This window comes from Octopus sinensis, linkage group LG3 (genome assembly GCF_006345805.1).
Source record: "Octopus sinensis linkage group LG3, ASM634580v1, whole genome shotgun sequence".
NCBI classification, from domain to species: Eukaryota; Metazoa; Mollusca; class Cephalopoda; order Octopoda; family Octopodidae; genus Octopus; species Octopus sinensis.
Window position 1 is genome coordinate 155,132,113 of NC_042999.1, and position 22,500 is coordinate 155,154,612.

The 22,500-nt window shown below is 39.6% G+C and overlaps 1 protein-coding gene across 1 annotated transcript in view; it reads left to right on the plus strand.

The window, feature by feature from the left end:
* The window catches only part of LOC115209782, a 217,152-nt gene that overhangs the window by 1,129 nt on the left and 193,523 nt on the right, over window positions 1-22,500 (plus strand). The gene's annotated exons all lie outside the window — the stretch shown is intronic.

Consider the following 22,500-nt stretch of genomic DNA (forward strand, 5'->3'; position numbering starts at 1 on the left):
CATCCTTTCAGGGTCGATAAATTAAGTACCAGCTGGGTTCTGGAGCCACTCTAATCGACTGGCCCCATTCCCCCAAATTTTCGAGTCTTGTGCCTAGAGTAGAAAAGAATATTTAAGGTGATGAACTGGTAGAAAAGTTAGCACGCCGGGCGAAATGCTTAGCAGTACTTCCTCTGTCTTTACGTTCTGAGTTCAAATTCCGCTGAGGTCGAGTTTGCTTTTAATCCTTTCGGGGTCGATAAATTAAGTACCAGCTTCGTACTGAAGTCGATCTAATCGACTGGCCCCCTCCCCCAAAATTTCGGGCTTTGTGCCTAGAGGAGAAACGAATATAACATACAATATATACAATATATTACTGTAATGATAAAATGTGGAATATATAACCATGAAGATCAGTGTTTCTCAAACCCCTTTTTTTTGCCTATGGACCCCATTGGTTCCTCTTTTACTCGATGGCGTGGGGACCGTCATGGCCATTCGACGCCTATAAACTCCCATCACATTTTTATGAGTAAATGATATCAGGATCTGTAAAAAGTTTTAAATATTTTGTGTATTACAGAAATGTAAGCCATTTGTTGCGTATAGATTTCAACAACAAAACCTCATATGACCCCTAAGGGCCACATGGGTCTCCAAGGGCCATATGGACCCCAGTTGAGAATCACTGGTCCAGACGATGAAAAAATAAAGTTATAATTATCGAAATAACAAACTATTAAATACATCAAACATTACAGTAATGACAAAATATATATTGTATAAGTTGTGCTGGGAATAGTATTTGTGGATCTCCGTCGCTCGACGATGAGGATTCAGTTGCTCGATCAACAGAATTATTTGCCCCTGAATTAATGGGTAAGCATCTGATCTTGACAGACACGCGTACAGTTAAAAACTGGCACTCTATCGGTTACGACGGCGAGGGTTCCAGTTGAGTTACTCCACAGGCACACCCGCTATTAATGTTTTGAAGTGGAACATTTTGAAGCTTTAATCAGAGCATATTACTGTGAATATGTGTGTGTATGGGTTTATGTATGCGTATTGTGTGTGTGCATGTGTGTGTATGTGTATGTGTGTATGCATATGTGTATGAGTCTGCGTCCGAGTGTATGTGTGTGTGTATGTGTTTGGGCAAGTGTCTTCTATTACAGCCTTGGATTTGGTAAAAGGAAAATGAAAGAAGCCCGTCGTTTGTGTGTGTGTGTGTGTGTGTTTGCCCCACCCCACTCCAACATCGCTTCACAACATCGCTTAAGGTGGCGAGCTGGTAGAAAGGTTAGCACGCCGGGCGAAATGCTTAGCGGTACTTCGTCTGTCTTGATGTGTTTACGGCCCTATAACTTAGCGGTCCGGCAAAAGAAACCGATATAATAAGTACTAGGCTTACAAAGCATAAGTCCTGGGGTCGATTTGTTCGACTTAAGATGGTGCTCCAGCATGGCCGCAGTCAAATGACTGCAACAAGTAAAAGAATAAAAAAGTAACATACATACACATTCACACACATAAATACAAAGAGACATACAAGCACACGCTTACATACATACATACATACATACAAACATAAATACATACATACATACATACATACATACATACATTACATACATTCATACATTCATACATACATACATACATACATACATACATTCATACATACATACATACATACATACATACATACATACATACATACATACATACATACATACATACATACATACATACATACATACATACATACACGACTGACCTCTTAACCGTTTTTGTTTACCGAATTCACTCACTTTTCCAAGGAGCCATACAGGAATCGAAAACCACGTGATTGCAAACCGGACATTCACACGCTGGCAGCTATGCCTGCGCCCAGTATCGACGGATCTCGTCTAATATTTCCTCACTGACTTAATGTACAAAGACCAATGACAGCTTATGCTTATCATGTCCTACCATGTCGTTACTTCGACGTTAATGGGAAAGCAATTGTCGTTCATGTATCTTTCTGTCATCAGAAGAAATTGTCAAAGATACGATAAAAATAAAACTAATTCTTTAATAATCACAAAAACTAATCACATATTTCAGGCGAATGAAACCCTGTTTAATAACCCGCTGAGAATTTTGACAAACTCATTCTGAATCAGGAGGTTATGGCAGCCATCACTCATATATGCCGGGACCGCCACTACTAACACTCTCATGCGTTCTATAATAGCAGCAGCAGCAGTAGTAGCAGTAGTAGTGGCGGCGGTGGTGGTGGAACATGGTCGGCGACTACTGTGCAAAAACCGGCTGTGTGTTTGTGTGTATACATACATATAATAAATTGAAAAGATAGAGTCAGCTATTTAATAAACACTGTACATGTTCGATAAGGGAATACACCTTCAGCCGAAATTGCGAAGATGATCCGGTTCTTGACTGAAGATTGAAGGCCGTGTTTTTTGTATCGTCTTCTAAATGTTTTGCGTTCCTGTCCCAGTTTGTTTTTTTTACATATACATATATATATATATATATATATATATATATATATATATATATATATATATATATATATCCCCTTTGCCGTTCCTGTCTGTCCCTCTCTCTCCCTCACTTTTCCGCCTTTGCTCTCTCGTTCCTCGCACGTAACCATCGGCCATCTTTTTTCTCCTAACTTGAATTTCTTTCTTTCTTTCTTTCTTTCTTTCTTTCTTTCTTTCTTTCTGATCAGCCACAGGGATAAGACGCATTCTTGTCTATCTCCTGCCAGAGATTGTTCCACCGCGTTCACCAACTCAACTCGTTCAAGCTTAGCAGCCCTTCCTGTTTGTTTCCACCGTCCTATTTTTGTTACCAACTTTGACCCTCCGCAAAATCCCAAATTTCATTTAATTTGCTTTGCAGGAACAACTGTTTTGTCGAAAACGTATCTTATGAATTGCTCGAAATACGAAGTAGAAACACAACCGGCAACTGATGAAGGGTCGTTTTTTATGCTGCTTGTCTTGTTTGTTTCTTTCGTTATTCGCAAAAATTTTCGTATTCCATGTTTTCGTAATTCATGTTTACGCTTTGTTGTATTCTATGCCCATATATGCATCTGTATATACAGATATATGTATGTATGTATGTATGTATGTATGTATGTATGTATGTGTATGTATGTATGTATGTATGTATGTATGTATGTGTGTGTATGTATGTATGTATGTATGCAGTGAGAATTTACAAAAAATATATGGTTCCATATATATATATAATTATATATATATATATATATGTGGTTCCATACATACATGATTCCATATTTATGTGGTTCAAATTTGCAGAAAACAAAAGACGAAGATAAGTGTAGGGGGAAAAAGCAGCTGTATTAGTTTAAAGCTGGGGAAAATTGGAAATGACTTTTACGTTTCGAGCCTACGCTCTTCCACAGAAAGGAGCACAGAAAGAAACAAGGAGAGAAAATAAGAAGAGAAAATAAAGAGAGAATAACAATTTCTTCGTTTGCTAGTGTCTCAAATTTAGGTTAGATCAGTGTTTCTTAAAGGGAAGGCCTATGGGACGGTCAGACAAGTCGTTTTGAGAAAATTTGGTTTAAATGTCTGGCAACTCAGCACCGTTCATTGGACGGGGGAGCGTTTTGCTCGTACATATGATATTGAAGAAGGATAGCTTCTTGCAGTGAGAGCGGAATTGATTGCGAGGTGTATTAATTTAACGGTTAGGTAAATGGATAATTGATTAAATAACTAAACACGTAGTAGTCAGCGTGTTTCAATAATTCAATAAATTAAACGTGATGGAATGGTTATTTATGGAATCAACATGTGATAAGGTAAAGACATACGACAGAGATATGATATATAAATGCACGTTGAAGATGGAAGTGGATAATAACTGCTCTGGAAAGTGACGCTAAGGTATAAAGTGTTGTGTGATATAGAATATGACATGGTACAGGGTTGAGGCGGAAGTGTTATATAATTAATTTTTCCCCCTCCAGCAGCCCCAAGGATTAAATAATGTATTCATAGTGTAAGGACAGGCACAAAGAACAAGAAGTGGCGAAATATAGAAGACCTAAAGTCTTGATGTTGAATGCCTGTGTATTTGAAATAGGAGTTCCCGAGAATTCGAGTTGGTTACAGCAGCTGGTTGAATTTGGGATTAGTGAAATTTAAATGTTATGTGTGGTTAAGATGCTCACTTTGCAGCCATGTGCCTTTAGTAGAAAGGATTATTATTATTATTATTATTATTATTATTATTATTATTATTATTATTATATTATTATTATTATTATTATTATTATTATTATTGAGTGAGAGAGCAGTTCATGCCATCAAAGTGACACTGGGGTAAAATATACGAAGCCCAATATACCCATCATGACTACCCGTCTGATAAAGGTACACCAGGCACATGCATCACAACCATATGGGCGCGACATGGTGATCTCATATCAAGATAAACAGCACATGACCTTGCAGGTGGGTCCCAGTTAGAATTTTCTTCAGGTTGAGTAGCCCATCCCACTCAAAGGTCCCTGAATAGGGTTGTTTAAGGATGTTGAAAGAACCACCCATGTTTCCAGAGGTGAATTATTCAAACCCCAAAGAATCCCTCTCAACACATGGCTATGATGCTCCCCCACTACTTCTGCTCGTGATCAGAGATGCACATATCGTCAGTCACTAAGGGACATGCTCAACTGGTTAAAGTCAAACAACTGACAAGCAAATCTGTGGTATTGAGCAGAATATTTGCTGTAGCCCATCTTTTATACCAAGTATTATTATTATTATTATTATTATTATTATTATTATTATTATTATTATTATTATTATTATTATATATTTGTTTGTTCTTAATCTGCTTGTTTGTTACAATCACGTGCCGAGACACACCCAGCATCTTGGGGCGAGTGACTTCTTTTCTAACCTTGCGCCAATCAACGCTTTGTGAATTTGGTAGACGGAAACTATGTGGAAGTCAGTCATATATATATATATATATATATATATATATATATGTATGTATGTATATTATATATATATATGTATGTATGTGTACATGCACGCGCGCGCGCGCCAGCACACACATATGTGTGTGCTGTTGCAGTGAGTCCAGCAGTACACCACCAAACACCTCGGTGGCATTTGAACTCAAAGCGAAAAGAGGCGGAAGAAATCCTGCTAAGCAATGTGTCCATTGCACTAACGATTTTGCCATGTCGCCTCGGTATTATTATTATTATTATTATTATTATTATTATTTTATTATTATTATTATTATTATCATTATTATTATTATTATTATTCTTACTGGCAGCACGCCGAGCAAAATGCTTAGCGGCATTTCGTCCGTCTATTGATCTGAAAAGATCTGAGTTCAAATTCCGCCGAGGTCGACTTTATATTTCATCCTTTCGGGGTCGATGAAATAAGTACCAGTTACGTACTGGGGTTGATATAATCGACTAGCTCCCTCCCCAACAATTTCAAGCCTTGTGCCTATAATAGGAAGGATTATTACAATTACTGTTAGCAGACTCGTTAGCACGCCTGGCGAAATGCTCAGCGGTATTTCGTCCGTCGCTACATTCTGAGTTCAAATTCCGCCGAGGTTGACTTTGCCTTTCATCCTTTCAGGGTCGATAAATTAAGTACCAGTGAAACACTGGGATCGATGTAATCGACTAGTTCACTCCCACCAAATTTCATGCCTTGTGCCTTTAGAGGGTTATCATCATCATCATCGTCATCATCATCATCATCATCATCATCATCATCATCATCATCATCATCATATTATTATTATTTATTTATTTAGTTATTTATTAGTTTGTTTTCAATCTGCTTCTTTGTTACAATCACCGTGCAGAGACACACCCAGCATCCTGGGGCGAGTGAAGGATAAGAGATGTTACAGTTTGACTGGAAGTTTGGGGAGGGGAAGTATCTTCATGTAATACAACACAACTTTAAATGGATAGGGTTTTCCTAAGGATGTGGGCAGTACTTGTCAGCATAATTTTTTGGATTTCTCTGAGACATGGTTCTTCTGAGATCTTATCTAGATGTTTCTGACATCCCTTTTTAATCATACATAGAGCACCGACAATAACAGGAACAGTTTTCGCTCTAAGATGAAGACATCTTTTGTATTTCAATTTCCAGGTCCTTATATTTACTTAACATATATATATTTTTTATCAGTAGGAACACTTAGATCTAATAGTCTACAAGTATTTTCTTCTCTGTCTTTAATAATTACGTCTCATCGATTATCCTGGATCGTTCTGTCAATGTTGACTGGAAAATCCAAGAGGATAGTGACATTTTTACCTTCAACGACTGGCTCAGAGTGATGTTCATACCAGTAAGCTTGAGTACTGATTTTGTAGTGTTTACATATTTTCCAATGTAAATACTACCCTACCGTGGTGATTTTTGTATTCGTTTGGTGTCAGCACAGGACATCCTGAGAAAAGATGGTCAATTGTTTCATCAATAGATGACTCTGCATCTAGGGTTAGAATCTGCATTTAGAGTCAGAAGCGTTTTGAAGAACCTTAGCTAGGTAAATTTTTGTAAGGAAGCTTTGATCTTGTGTCGCCAATATGAACCCTTCGGTCCTGAACTTCTCAGCCACTGATGGATTGTTGCTCGGTCTACATCAGATTTCGACTTCGAAGTATATACTGTCCATGCAGAGGCTTCTGGCTCCATTGCCCTTCAAATTGTTTCTATCCTTTCCTTTTGTAGTCTGCTTGATCTGTTTTGTTTGTTTTGTGGCAGTGGCTTCGGGTTCTTCAACTATTTTAGGGCTAATGCCAAGTTTCCTTGTGAATTTGCAAGCTTCCTTGATAATAGAATGTGATTTATTGCTGCTTTCGTGTTTGCACACAAGCTGCAGCGTCCAGCTCTCTGTAGTAGATAAGTACCTGTTCATTGCTATTTTGGAGGTTTTATAGCCACAGTTCTACTTGCATCATTCCTCTTCTCCCATTACTTCTAGGTAGGTACAGATGATCAACGTCTGCTTTTGGGTGGTGCATATTCTTAGATATTAGTAGCTTTCCTGTCTTCCTGTCCAGGCGTTGGAGCTCTGTAAGATTCCAGTTAATGATGTTAAAACTGTATTGGACTACTGGAAGTGCCAGGGTGTTAATGGTTTCGATGCGATTTTTCGAGTTGAGTTCAGATTTCAATATGAGTCTTACTCCCCTGTAATACTTCTTTCTTATTTTTCTTTCGTAGTAGCATGTTGAATACCATCTCCTTCGTTTATCCCCAGGTATTTGTAATTTTCTTGTGAGTCAAGCTCCTTGATAGTAGAGTCGATATCTAATTTAATGGAAGCTGTTTGCTTGAGCTTGCTTTAGCACACTTATCAAGGCCAAAATCCATCCCAGTGTCATTGCTTAACCTTTTATCAGTTGTTTACAGCCCTACTAGCTCTTCGGCATTTCTAGCAAACAGCTTCAGATCGTTCCGTATAAAACAGATGGTAGCCGATCTTTTATACCAATCAAGTAAGATCAGAAGCCATGAGAGCCAGTGCCTGGTGCTGCATCAGAGTATATTATTATTGTTTTATGTTTGACTTTTGCTTTACATTTGTACAAGTTGGCTCCAAGTCTCACCCAGAGACCTCAAGAGACAACAAGCTGGAAGTTCATGCTGGTGTTATGCCTAGGGTGCCATATATTTGGTTTTGTACATAGTGTTGTTCTAGAGAATGTTTAAGAAGCCATAAGAAAATTATTTGTTTTAATACTTGAGATTACATAGAAAGTATTTTGCGTAGGATATGAGCAGTTCCCATGAGGACTATCTTTTGAATTTCTGCCATTTTGGGGTTTCCTGGTATCTGAGCTAGGTAACAATCAGCCCCTTTTGCTATCATTCCTATGGTGGTGGTGATGGTGATGGTGGTGGTGGTGGTGCTGTTGCTGGTGGTGGTGGCGGTGCTAAAATAGATAATTTTAGACCTTCAATGCCAAACACGAAGGTTGCGTTGTCAGAGCTAGGGCCTCAGCTCTAAGACACATTCGATGGATCTGGGTGGTGGAAGTGCAACGTGGCAAAGCCACTAATCGGTCTTTGACAGGCCGGGACGGGCTCTTACGATCCAAGCAGATGTGTGCAGATTCAGCAGCACTTTACCGAACTGTGCGGAACACGCGGTCGATCGGATGCGGGAGTGAATCGTATCTCCTACCTCGGCAGCATGCCGCACCTTTCGTCCATGGATGCAGAGTTCTGCGAAATGCCGATAACAACCGCAGACATACGGGACACGATCACTAACTGCAAAATGGAGAAGTCTCCGGAGCTGGATAGTCAGCATTCGAGCTTTATTTTCATATCCCAGACTTGTTCGTTGATCTCTTGGTTGGTGTCTACCACAACTGGCAGTAGAAAGGGCGAATTCCTTGTGCTGTGAGGTGGTGGTGATGCTGAGAAAGTACTCAAATAAGTGGGATCAAATATATCGTTTTAGGCTTGTAACACTGCTAAACGCAGTTTACAATATTCACGACACCCCACACCTCACGCATTAAATCATATAGCAGGTAAGTAAGGGAACTGGCATGGATGGGGCTCTGATAAATTTGGATCAATCGAAAGCTATCGATAGGGCCGACCACCAATACCGGGAAGCTGTCCTCACGGCGGCCGGCGATATATGTTCGGTGGTCAAAGTAAATGGCCACCTATCGGAATCGTTTAGTGTTGCATATTCAGACAGTCAAGGATGTTCACTCTCACCCCTTTTGTACGTGCTGGCTCTCTCGAGCATCTGCTACGGAAGCGGGATGTTTCGAGAGGCTACCACGTGAACTAAGATGCGAAAGGTTCGTATCAACTTATTGGTCGACGTCACTGTAGTAGTGTCGGTCCTCTCGGAAATGGAGATCATTGGCATTACCCTAAGGGAATGCGAAGCGGCAACAGAAGCAGAGATTAAACAGGACAAGTCGGGGTGGAGGGCTGCAGCTCGGCACCTGGAGAGGCATGTGCATGCCGACCGACAGCGTGGTATGGCGCTAGACGAAGGAGTGTTTAAATTGCTCAAGGTCTGGTTTGGTCCAGACCACCAGCTGGACAAGAACTTGGAAAAGGTGACGAGCGGAGTGGCCAGCCTCATCCAGAAATGGAAAGAGAGGAAGCTATCCCTGAAGGGTCGGGTGGAAGTGGAGAATGCGTACATTGCATCCGTCATCTACTATTGCCTGACAGTCGTCCCTTACTCTACTTCATTGCTGATGAAGTTGGAGCGCTTGCTCTTCTACTTTCTATGGAAGTATGGGTTCCTCTAACCAGACCGTCCATTCGCTATCAGTAGCCGCTGAGTAGAGGACTGGGCATATCGTGGCTAATGATGCACAGACATGCGTTTCTTTAGCGGTGCGCAGGATTTGTCCGATAGGATTTTCCGCATCTTGTCTCATGAACGGAGTTACAGTCCTGGATAAAGCGTAGACTCAGATAGGGCGTTTGGCACATAGAGTGTCAGCAAGCGCTCAGAGCCCACTGCCAGTCGAGCAATGTAGTCGGTGGAAGTGCCACGTTGGTGTTCTATAAGGGATTAGTGGCTGGAAAGAGCGACGACGCTCCCGTGGAAACCCTGGACGTCGGGGTGATCAATTAGCTAGTGATTTCTTGAGGACTGTAAGGATAAGGTCTATGGATAATTTTCAGAAATCACTGGCCTGACAGTGCCACCGGGGTGGAAGCTCTACATGCACTGAAGACAAGCTCTACATGAACTGAAGTGCTATCGGACGGACTGACAGAAATGCCCACAGAACGATGAAACCGTTCTGCATGCACTCGTCCAGTGTCCGGCATTGTTGACTTCTGGAGCTTTGTCGAACAACTGTTACTGCGTGTAGGGCATATCCGGCAATCAACCGAATCCATCGTGAGGAATGCTCCACCACCTCTTTTTGGCCGAGGAGGGCAGGCAGTTTTTCTCTGTCTGGTGGCTATGACGAAAGTAGTGTGGTCAACGAGGTTGGAAGGACTGAATACCGATATAACCTTTTCCGGCCACGCCTTCAGCATTTTCAAGTTCCACTTAAAAAAGGAAAGTGAGGATGAAAAGGGAAGTTCTCCACCCCGCCCCAGTATTTTAGTTGAAAAATGAGTGAATGTGGTGAGGATGGCCCGTGTGAATGAGCCTACTATGAACATGTACCTATAAGCCGAACAGAATGAACAGAGGGGCACCAACCTGGGATACCCTTGGCGATCGGGGTGACCAAGATGTGTGGGGTTCCTTGGTCACCCCTGGGTGGAACTGTCTCCATTTTGGGGAATTTTATTATTTAAATTTCTTATTCTTTTTGTTATTTTATTGTTTACATGTTTTGTTTTTTTAAGCCCCACTTATCCCTTGTTTTTGTATAGCCCTTTCTGTTGCCTTCGGCCCTTGAGGCTAATATAAAAAAGATTATTATCATCATCATCATCATAATTATTATTGTTATTATTTATTATCATTATTAAGGCGGCTACATGGCAGAATCGTTAGCATGCTGGGAAAAATGTTTAGCGGCATTTCATCCGTCTTTACATCCTGGGTTCAAATTCCTTGATTTTGCATTTTTCCTTTCAGAGTCAATAAAATAAGTACCAGTTGAGTACTGGGGTCAATGTAATTGATTTACCCCCGCCCTTGAAATTGCTGGCCTTGTGTGTATAAGGGAAAATATAATTATTATTTCTAATTTTGAAACAGATCCAGAAATTTTGAGGGAGAGGGCATGTCGATTACATTAACCTAGGTACTTATTTTATCGATCTCGGAAAGATGAAAAGCAAGAACTCTGAAGAATTTGAGCCCTGAATGTAAAGAGGCGGAAAAATTGCAGAGTAAACTTTGCTTTTCATCCTTTTGGGGGTCGATAAATCGATAAACAAAGTACGTGTCCAAAATACCACGCTTTCTTTTCTTTTTTTTCTTTTTTTCTTTCTTTCTTTCTTTCTTTCTTACTTACTTTCTTTTCTTCCTTCTTTATTTCTTTCCTTTTTTCTTTCTTTTTTTCTCTCTCTCGATCTCTTGCCTCTTCTATCTCTGAGCTGTCCCATTAAGTTGAAGGTTCAGCCTTCTCATCTAGACACTTGTCTTCGGGACACTCAGCCACTTACAAAAAAAACAGACACTGAACGATCATCATCGACAACGCCTAAGGACCCCACTCCATAACAAACAAGCGTTTACAAAACAATCCAAATTGATACTCTTTCAGTTCCGAGTTCAAATCTGTCTAACTCCAATCTTTATAGCTAATCGATGATGGAATATCGATCTGTAACAGATGGCCTCCATCTGCCACAATCAGGAGTTATACATTCAATCAGTCCTTGAACTCCGGCATTGTCTTACCTAGTCGTGTATATATATATATATATATACGCATACATACATACATACATTGATACATTCTTACATACATGTATTGGTGAATATACAAATCTAAGTGAAAGTCAATATGTTTGTATATACATCACACACGCGCACACACAGATACGTACATACATGCACAGACACTAATTCATACGCATACATACACACACACGCACGCGCACACACACACACACACAGAGTAGTAGAATATATTTAAGGATAATACACTATGTAACTTAAAAATGTAACACAATCTTGGCTGCCAAAATTAACATCATATGTTACACCCCTCCCAACACCACACAGCCGCTCCTCCCCCCTCTCTCTCTCTCCCTCACTCTCTCTCGCTATTTATCTTTCATTCTCTCCTACATCTGGTAATATAGCTGCCAAATTATTATTGGTATTACACTATCGGCGGTGATTGATAACCAGTCTGTTTTCAAAATATAATCTATAATCTGCAAGACTTATAACAAAAACTCAACGCTCAAATATACATACATACATACATACATACATACATACATACACACACGCATACATACATACATACATACATACATACATACTACACACACGCATACATACATACATACATACATACATACATACATACATACATACGTACATACATACATACATACATACTACACACACGCATACATACATACATACATACAATACATACATACATACATACATACATACATACATGCATACATACATACATACATACATGCATACATACATACATACATACATACATACATACATACATACTAACACACACACATATATATAAATTAAAATTAAGGATAAAATCTATATATGATTTTATTAGTTAGCATGTAATAAGCAGTTAAGGTAAAAATTAATAGAGTATATAAAATTACAAAATTATATATTTTTTATACAGTTTCAGTTCATAGCTGCGGCCATGCTGAAGCACCGCCGTTTTTCTACACTGTTATTACTGAGAGCCTCCTCCAATATGTGGCACTTGGTGAAGAGTGGCTCTTCCTTCCCGTTTGAAGGAAGGAGGCGCGACAATATTGACGATAGACTAGCTGATAAACCAACTCGTCCCACACGTGACAGCAGTCGTTCGACATAAGCCCACAAGTCGGAAATGGTTGGACACTGCACGAGTGCGCGCAGTACGGCTTCGTCGCTCTGACCACATCTCGGGCTGGTCCGCACCGTGTTTCTCGAGCCATGCCTGTAGAGCTTATCCCGAACGAGTAGCACTTCTCGATAGCCCTGCCAGGCCAGGGATATCTGGAAGTTGTCCATAGGTCCCGGCCCGAAAGTCGTCTTGAACAGGCGGGTCAGATATTCCTCGTCGACGTCCAGGTTCGCCCCGAGATCATTGTTGTACTTCCTCTCCCCTAATCCCCTATAGAAGGCTTTGGTTGTGATGCAGTCCCTCAAGGTCAATCCGGGTCGGTATAGTTGCTCGAGTGCAACGCGACAATTGCGGTGCCATTCGCCCTTCCTCGGCCTCTTCTTGATCCACGATTGCAGTTCGGTCATGAAGACGCGTGCCGCGCAAACGGCGACCACACCTGTTCACCGTCGTTTACGTAGAGTCGGAGATGTCGCAGTCTCAGCGCATGTCTGCACCTCATCAACCACGGCGTGCCCAGCCCTCCTTTTAGCGGGTATTGGCAGCAAACGGATCTCCTGACCATCGGAACGCTTCCTTTCCACAAAAAGCGAAGACGATGCTTTCTAGTTTGGTGGTGGTGGTGGTGGGGTTGGGACAAGGCACGACGGTCAGTCGGTAATAGATGACAGATGCGATATACGCGTTCGCCACCTCCGCTCGACCTTTTACGGACAGCTTCCCCTCGGCCCATTGCCGGGAGAGAGTGGCCATCCTATTCGTTAGATAGATAGATAGATAGATAGATAGATATAGATAGATAGATAGATAGATAGATAGATAGATAGATAGATAGATAGATAGATAGATAGATATCGGCAGCTTCTGTCTATTAAGCAGTTACACGACATAAAAGTCCAAGCCGTGACAGCAGTTATATATAGCATCTGTGTTACGCCCATCCAGCAATCTCTTCTAAAACTCTTGAGAATAATATCTGATTTGTTATTCACATGTATAGATCTTACAAGGAAATGGCTTTGATACATTTGTGTATATACAAATACAGACATACAAACAAACATATGTACACACACGTGTGTGTGTATGTGTACGTATGCGACTGATCAAAGGAAGCAAAATAGCTGCTAAAGCATTTGAGTTTAAAGAGCAGCTTGACCCAGTACCAGGTTAGTTTAAGCATTGTGAGCGTACAACCTGTCCACATCATCAAATTTCTCTTTGAACATCTGATGTCGTAGAAAATATATATGTGTGTGTGTGTGTGTATGTGTGTGTGTGCGTGTGTGTGCGTGTGAGTGCGCGTGCGAGTATGTATTATGTATGTATGTATGCATGCATATACACATACACATACTGATCAAAATTGTACAAACACAAAAGAGACAAGTGAGGTAAGAATATACAGGATTTAGTACTTTGATGCTCAGATTAAAAAAATGGAAAAGACTTTGACGTTTCTAAAGAAAGGAATGAGGAAAAAACATAGTAAGAGAAAATGTATTTATGTGAGTGAGTACATATGTATATATATATATATTTATAATAAGTGTAGATCGTATACGAGTGGGTATATATTTATAAAAAAGAAGTTTGAAACAATTATGAACTTTCTTATTACACTTATTTTTTTTTTATATTTTTGATAAGGTTCGTTTTTTCAAGAAGAACCGAAACATGTAAAATTTCTAAGAAAATTAAAATTTATCTTATATAGTGGCGTTTTCAAACTTCTTTTATATATATATATATATAATATATATATATATATATATATATATATATATATATATATATATATATATATACATACATATATATGCATACATGTATATATATACTATATATATATTGTATACATACATATATATATATACATATACACATATGTATATATATACATACATATACATATATACATATGTATATATTTATATACATACATATATATACATATATATATGTGTGTATGCGTATATGTATACATATATATATATGTATATATATATGTTTTATATAGATGTATATATATATATATAATGTATATATGTGTATATATATATATATACATATATGTATATATATAATATGTATGTATAAGCTATATATATATATATATATATATACATAATACATATATATGCATACATGCATATATATACATATATATATATATGTATGCATACATATATATATACATATACACATATGTAATATAATACATACATATACATAATATATATATGTTAATTTATATACATACATATACATATACATATATATATGTGTGTGTATGCGTATATGTATACATATATATATATGTATATATATATATGTTTATATATGTATATATATATATATATGTATATAATGTATATATATATATCTATATATATATATATATATATATATATATATTATATAGTATATATATATAAATATGTATATATATATATATATATATATATATATATATATATATATATATATAATATATATATATGAATAAATGAAAGAATGGAGTAGAACGAAGATGTTAACAAAATTCCTTTACTCTCGACATATGTTTCGAAGACAACATGGTTTCATTCCAAAGAATAAGGGTGCATTATGCAATCTTCTCATCAGGAAAGAAAGGGAGCCTCTCTCGACTATAAGACAAACAGAAATTTCGATGACTGCCTACATGGTAAACAAAACGATAATGAGTGTTTTTAAAAAAACCGTTAGAAGAATTGACGTCAAAGATAGATAGTAGGAAGAGAAGGGTTAAAGGAATAATAGGTAGGGAACAAGTGGAGAGAGAAGGGTACGTTGATTGAAAGAATGTTCGAGGCTTCGGAAAGAATTTCGCTATTGAAGTAGAGTGCACGTTAAGCTAATTGTTCAAACCACAGTGACTATCGTTATCATTTATATGAGTAGAAAGTATGTTTCTGCCAGTGTTTACATTTGTATAACTTTTCTATGAGTGTGTTTACAAGGGGAACCTTAGAGAAGAGAACTCTTCCATATTCTCTTCTCTAAGAACGAGAAGCAGTTGAGTGGGAGGACAAGTTTGGCCAGACGAACGAGTGTGGATGTGTTAGGTTAGGGGTTGGGTCGAAGGTCAAGGAAATGCTGGAGTGCACGCAGCTCTTCGTGGTGAGGGATCACCGAGTAAAGGCTCTATGTCGAGGGTGAAGAGACGTTTAGAGGAACCAGGTGGGAAGGAGAAAGAGTTGAATAAACGAAGCGCGTGGTTGGTGTCATGGATGTAAGAGGGGAGGGAAGCCACTAGGGGAAGACACGGTTAAGATATCTGGAGATGAGTTCGGTGGGGCAGTTGCAGGCAGAGACGATGGGGCGGCCAGGGTTGTTAGGTTTGTGGATTTGGGGGAGGGAGTAAATGATGGGGGTGCGAGGGATGCGGACAATGAGGCTGGAGATGGTGGGGGAGATGGGAGGAGGAGATGAGGTCATGGATAGTGGAGGACACAGTCTGTTGGTAGCTGGGCGTGGGGTCAGAAGGCAAAGGGCAGTAGAAGGCGGTGTCTTGAAGTTGGCGGAGAGCTTCGGCCTTGTAGAGGTCCACGCGCCACACCACGGCTCCACTCTTGTTGCACAGGGGCCATCCGGACTCCTGCTTGCGCCGTGAACAGGGATTAATCTTCTCTCTTCGCTCCTTTGCACCATATGGGCTCAACTCTTATCCCCTCGCCTCTCTCCCCCTCACACCTACGTCCTCCCTCCCACCTCTCCTCTCTTACTCCGACTCCTACTTCTTCTCTTCACTCCTACTCTCCTTCTCATCGCTTCACTTCTACCCACCTTCTCCTTTCTCCCTTCATCGTGACCCCTCCCTCATAAGCCCACCCCACACACATATGTATGTATGTATGTATGTATGTATGTATGATGTATGTATGTATGTATGTATGTAGAATGTTGAAAAGGAACACACGAGTTAATATACATGGAAAAAAGTCAAGGTGGAAAATGCTAAAATAATTTTATAAAAAGCATTTCAGTACCGGTTTCAGTCATTGAGACTTTTTGTACTGTAAGTATGAAAAACAACTACATCTTAGAAATATTAAAAGAAAAGTTTTTTAATAGAATATTTGCATAGTATTCAAACACAAGGGGCATTTTCTTGTTTATGTCTGTCTCTGTCTCTGTCTCTGTCTCTCTTGTTTACTCTTGTGGGTTCGAGGTCGTTGTGAATTCTTGACAGGGAAGGAGAAGAAGAAGAAGAAGAAGAAGAAGAAGAAGAAGAAGAAGAAGAAGAAGAAGAAGAAGAAGAGGAGGAGGAGGAGGAGGAGGAGGAGAAGAAGAAGAAGAAGAAGAAGAAGAAGAAGAAGAAGAAGAAGAAGATTCCTTGGCGGGATTTGAACTCAGACTTTTATTAATCCCGAAAGGAATCTGAAATTAGAATTTAAAGAGCCGGAAGAAATACCACTAAGCATTTTGTGCAGCGTGTTAAGGAATATATAGAAAAACTAGCAGTATCGCCCGGCGTTGCTCGGGTTTGTAAGGGAAATAACTATATAAGCATTTTTAGAGAGTTACTTCCCTTATATAATAGCGAAAAAATGCATTAAAATGGAAAAACTGATGGTAAATTTTTTTTAAATCGTAGACTCATCGTAGACGCGCGCTAATACCCAGAAGGGCTCGATATGAATCACGACTATAAGATACCCGGTTTTGGTTAAACTGCACCGCAAAATGTGGGAGTAGTTAGGAATCTAAATTGTAGGAGACAGACACACAACCTCTCTTTTATATATATAGATTAATAGCTGTATTTCATTATGCAATACTATATATTACCATGCATATTAAAGGCTTATAAGTCAATTGTGTCTCACCTTTTAGCAGTGTTTTTAATTAAAAGTGAATACAGAAAACCTTAGTTTAACGGATGGTATGACGAATTTAAGTAATGATAACAGTTAAATAAGTATTCATGTTGCAGCGTTCTGGTTTAAATTGATAAAGAATAATGTCAATTAATATGGTTGTGTTTCTGATCCCAACAGCGTTTAAGTTACTGTGATGAAACTGACAAGGCGAGGAAACAATATTTCCAACAAACATCATAATAACGTTAAATCAATAGCGTTTTACGCAATTTGCATAAATTTACATAAAGTTGTTATAATATATATTTTTTGCAACAAGATATATGAGGACATGACCTGACTGGGTTAATGGGAGCCGTCTTTAAGATATTTATTAGTCTTTGTGGGAAATAAAAGATAGGTTAATAAAAGATAATTATTTTATTCTGGTTAAGAAACACATTAACAGTACACCTACATGTGTCACGGCAATATTTAACAGATTGGCACTAATATTTAATGAGGAAGTCGTTTAGTTGATTGTATAACTGAAAGACTCCATTATATGTATAATTTAATATAATATAATATGATATATCAGGTTGAGTAACAAGTAAGCAATGTTTTGAAACATGAAATTCATTACAATATATTCCAGCAATGCGGAAATTTTATTCATCAAATTAAGTACTATTACAATCAACACATTTTTGCCAGCAAGTGACAAGTTTGTTTATTCCGGTAACATAAAAATCTGGAGCTCTGGAGCTGTTGAAAATCTTTGAACGCACATTCACCATTGGTTTGGTTTTTGAACTCCTTCTCCCGCAGGAAACTATCAAGGTGCTTGAAAAAGTGATAGGCGGTAGGAGAAAGGCTTGGGGGAATAAGCTGGGTAGGGAAGAACTTCGTAGCCAAGCCCCCTCAACTTCTGGAGCGTCGTTAGTGAAACGTGTATGAACAAAACCAAACGAAAAAAAAAAATGATATTGTGAGAAAAACTTACCTAAAAAAAGCAGCAGTCATATTTGAAAGTAAAATTTGAAGCGATGTATTCATAGAAGCGTTCGAGCACCGAACGATGTTTTGTGGTGTTTAAACTGTGTCTTATTCTCTGAGTTCAGTTACTACTAAAATCAACATTGCATTTCATCCCCTCCGGCGTCTATATATAGGGTACCAGTCTAGGATGGCAGAAGCGTTTGAGCACCGAGTGAAATATCTCTCGGTATTTAATCTATGTTTATTACGTTCTGCGTTCAGTTACTGGCGAGGTTAATTTTCTACAGTCAATATATAAAGTACCGTGAATTTTGTTGATAAGTTCACGTACCTCGGTAGCACACTTTCCAGATCTATGAACATTGACGATTGAGTCGACACGCGCAACAACAAGGGAAGCTCAGCATTTGAGCGGCTACGTGACCTAGTGTGGAGGAGAAGAGTCACTAGGCTGGCCACCATGTTAAAGATGCATCAAACATTTGAACTGCCTACATCTGTACATCTGCGTACATATGCTGTACATCTGCGAGACTTGGACGATTTATGAACGCCAATGTTAAAAAACTAAACCGCATGAAATGCCAAGAAAGCTATTGAAAATCACCTGGCAAAACAAGGTCCCAGACACACTGCTGAGGAGAGGTGGACAGGCCACCTTGTTCTAATGTCTGAAATACGACTCACCAAGTGACAGTTTTACAGCGAACTGGCGGAACGCAAGCGCACGCAAGGTGGACAGTAAAAGCCCTTCAAGGAGACACACTGAAGAGCTTTGAGACAAAACCCCGACACCTTGGAAGCGCATAAGCACGACTACCTTGCTTGGCAAAGCTGCACCAACGGGGTACCACCTCCTAAGAACTGAATAGGATTGCAAGGACAGAAAGAGAACGTGAACTGCGCAAGTCCAGAGCCAACTCCTCGTCTTCAGCCCCAAAAGACCATTAGTGCCCGACCTGCAGCAGAGCCTTACGAGAACACATCGGACTGACTGGCCACGGCCGGACACACTGCGCCTCTTCTCTCATGTATTGTCCTCGGCCATCGTCGACAAGGACGGACGAGTAAACCAGTCTAGAGTAATGGTGAACCGGCTTAATCATAAAAGTTTGTAATTGCATACTTCCAACTGGTCGAGTCTGTATATTCCACTACACTTAATCGCCGCAGGACTTTGTGAGAGATCAATAAAATATTTTCCAAGAAGATCTTTTTCGAGGAATTGTAGTAAATGAGCCATGCACAGACCTGCTCTTACTTTTCAAATAGAACAGCTTTCCATCCGGTGGCCAAGAATGACTTGCCAATCAGAAAGTGTACGGCCCTCAAGTTTTAAATTACAACCTTAAATTTATTATTTATCAAATATATATTCAAATTAATTTCAATACTTTATATACAACTCTCAACTGTGGTCACCCAGCAATGTTAAGCCAGGAAGATTCCATCAATAGAACAGCTGAGCTACTGAGCAAGACGGAGAGAAACACGACTCTACTCCCAGGAGCGAAGACGGGAGAGCTATGCATTGACATACGTATGGGAGATCGAGGAGGAATCGGCACTAAACTTTGGCACCGAAATCTATATCAGCTTCCGAACTGGACGTCACTGCATTTTTGCAAAGGTCCCAGAACCATGTACTGAAATAAGCCGGGGATTTAAAGGCTCACAGCTTTTTTAATATCTTGCTAAAACCTCCGAGAGATCTACATGGAGTAGATGTGGATGTTTTCAAGTAGCAACTTGACTTCCTGCTGTCCAAGGTCTCAGATGTGACTACATCACGGCAAGAAATACCAAAGAAGGTAGCAACGCTGCCGGGGATCGAACTCACGACCTTACGATCATGCGCCGAATACCCTAACCACTAAGCCACGCGCCTTTACAAAAACAACAATAACAATTGCGTTTCATATAAATCTTTTGCAATCTCTTGCATAATTTGCATATATAGAAAAGAATTCAGTCAGAATAAAAGGCGCACAGTATAAATCATTGTAGGAGAGGAGATTGCCTGAACGAGATCTAAACAGGTGATAACCGGTTAGAGGGAAATATTCATTGAAGCTTCTAATGAATTTTAATTAAATGATAGAGCAGTTAGGGTGAAACATTGTGTGATGTTGGATTAGATTAAAACTTGTTGAAGGGTGAAACAATACAAAATGAAGTACCGAAGGGAAAACAGAAAAAAAAAAACAGTTCATGTTTTGTGTTGTATTTCTTCACAGCACAAAATCTACACGAAGTAGAATTGTTACTATGACAACGCTAGTCTACGCATGTCAGTAACCACTCCAACATATCTGAACAACGATGACAATTCTATACAATCTCCTATTTCTCTATGTATCTTTACTCTTTTACTCTTTTACTTGTTTCAGTCATTTTGACTGCGGCCATGCTGGAGCACCGCCTTTAATCGAGCAACTCGACCCCGGGACTTATTCTTTGTAAACCCAATACTTATTCTATCGGTCTCTTTTGCCGAACCGCTAAGTTACGGGGACATAAACACATCAGCATCTGTTGTCAAGTAATGCTAGGGGAACAAACACAGACACACAAACATATACACACACATACATATATATACATATATACGACGGGCTTCTTTCAGTTTCTATCTACCAAATCCACTCACAAGGTTTTGGTCGGCCCGTGGCTATAGTAGAAGACACTTGCCCAAGATGCCACGCAGTGGGACTGAACCCGGAACCATGTGGTTGGTAAGCAAGCTACTTACCACACAGCCACTCCTGCGCCTGGATCTATCTTTAGCATTTTTTTTGCATAACATTCAAAGATGCGTGAGACTCTTGTTGCCTGTTTTACCTACTTTTCTTACTATAGGTATGTTCTCCGGTCTTTAATTTTTTCTATACGTCCAGCGATCCTCTAATGTGTCTATATATTTATGAGTGAGGGCGCGTGGCTTAGTGGTTAAGGGCATTCGGCTCATGATCGTAAGGTCGTGAGTTCAATTCCCGGCGGCGCCACGTTACTCCAGTCCACTCAGCTGGCAAAAATGAGTAATACCTGTTTTTCAAAGGGCCAGCCTTGTCACACTCTGTGTCACGCTGAATCTCCCCGAGAACTGCGTTAAGGGTACACGTGTTTGCGGAGTGCTCAGCCACTTGCACGTTTATTTCACGAGCAAGCTGTTCCGTTGATCGCATCAACTGGGACCCACATCGTCGCAACCGACGGAGTGCTCTTCATATTTATGAATATGTAACTATATATTTAACCTTTTTTTAACCTGTTACATTTCAGTTATTTTATATCTTAATATTTTTTCTGTCATTACAAACAATGATCTTCCAGCGTACGCTTATAGGTTTATGTTTGTGTGTATTTATGCAAGTACTCAGGGCTATACTTTTATACTTGCATTGTACGGATGTATTCGTTTGTAAACTGGACATCATTGCATTTTTGCAAAGTTCCCAGCCATCCCGCCTAGAGAACCATGTACTGCAATAGCCTAGGATTTAAATGCTCACAGCTATTTAATATCTCGCCAAAACATCTGAGAGATCTGCATGGAGTAGATGTGGATGTTTTCAATTCGCAACTTGATATCCTGCTGTGCGTGTATATGCATATGTAAGGAATACATCTCTATATGTTTGTATGCTTGGTCGTATGTACACCGAAGAATACATACATACATACATACATACATACATACATACATACATACATACATACATACATACATACATACATGATCGACTCTGTCGGTCACGAATGACCATGGGTGCACCGAAGTCTGGGCGGAAAACTCGCCTCACCGGCGAACGCACAATCTAGAACTGTTTTATGGAAGACCAGCAGTCGCTCATGCATACCAGCCACCCTCTCTCCACTCCACCGATGTTATCCAAAGCAAAGGCAAATGCCGATACAGCTTGGCACCAGTGACGTCGCAACTCATTTTTGCAGCTGAGTGAACTGGAGTAACGTGAAGTAAAGTATCCTGCGCAAGAACACAACATGTAGCCCGGTCCGGGAATCGAACTTACAACCTCACGATCGTAAGCTCGACGCTCTAACCACTGAGCCATGTGCTTTCACATACATACATACATACATACATACATACATACATACATA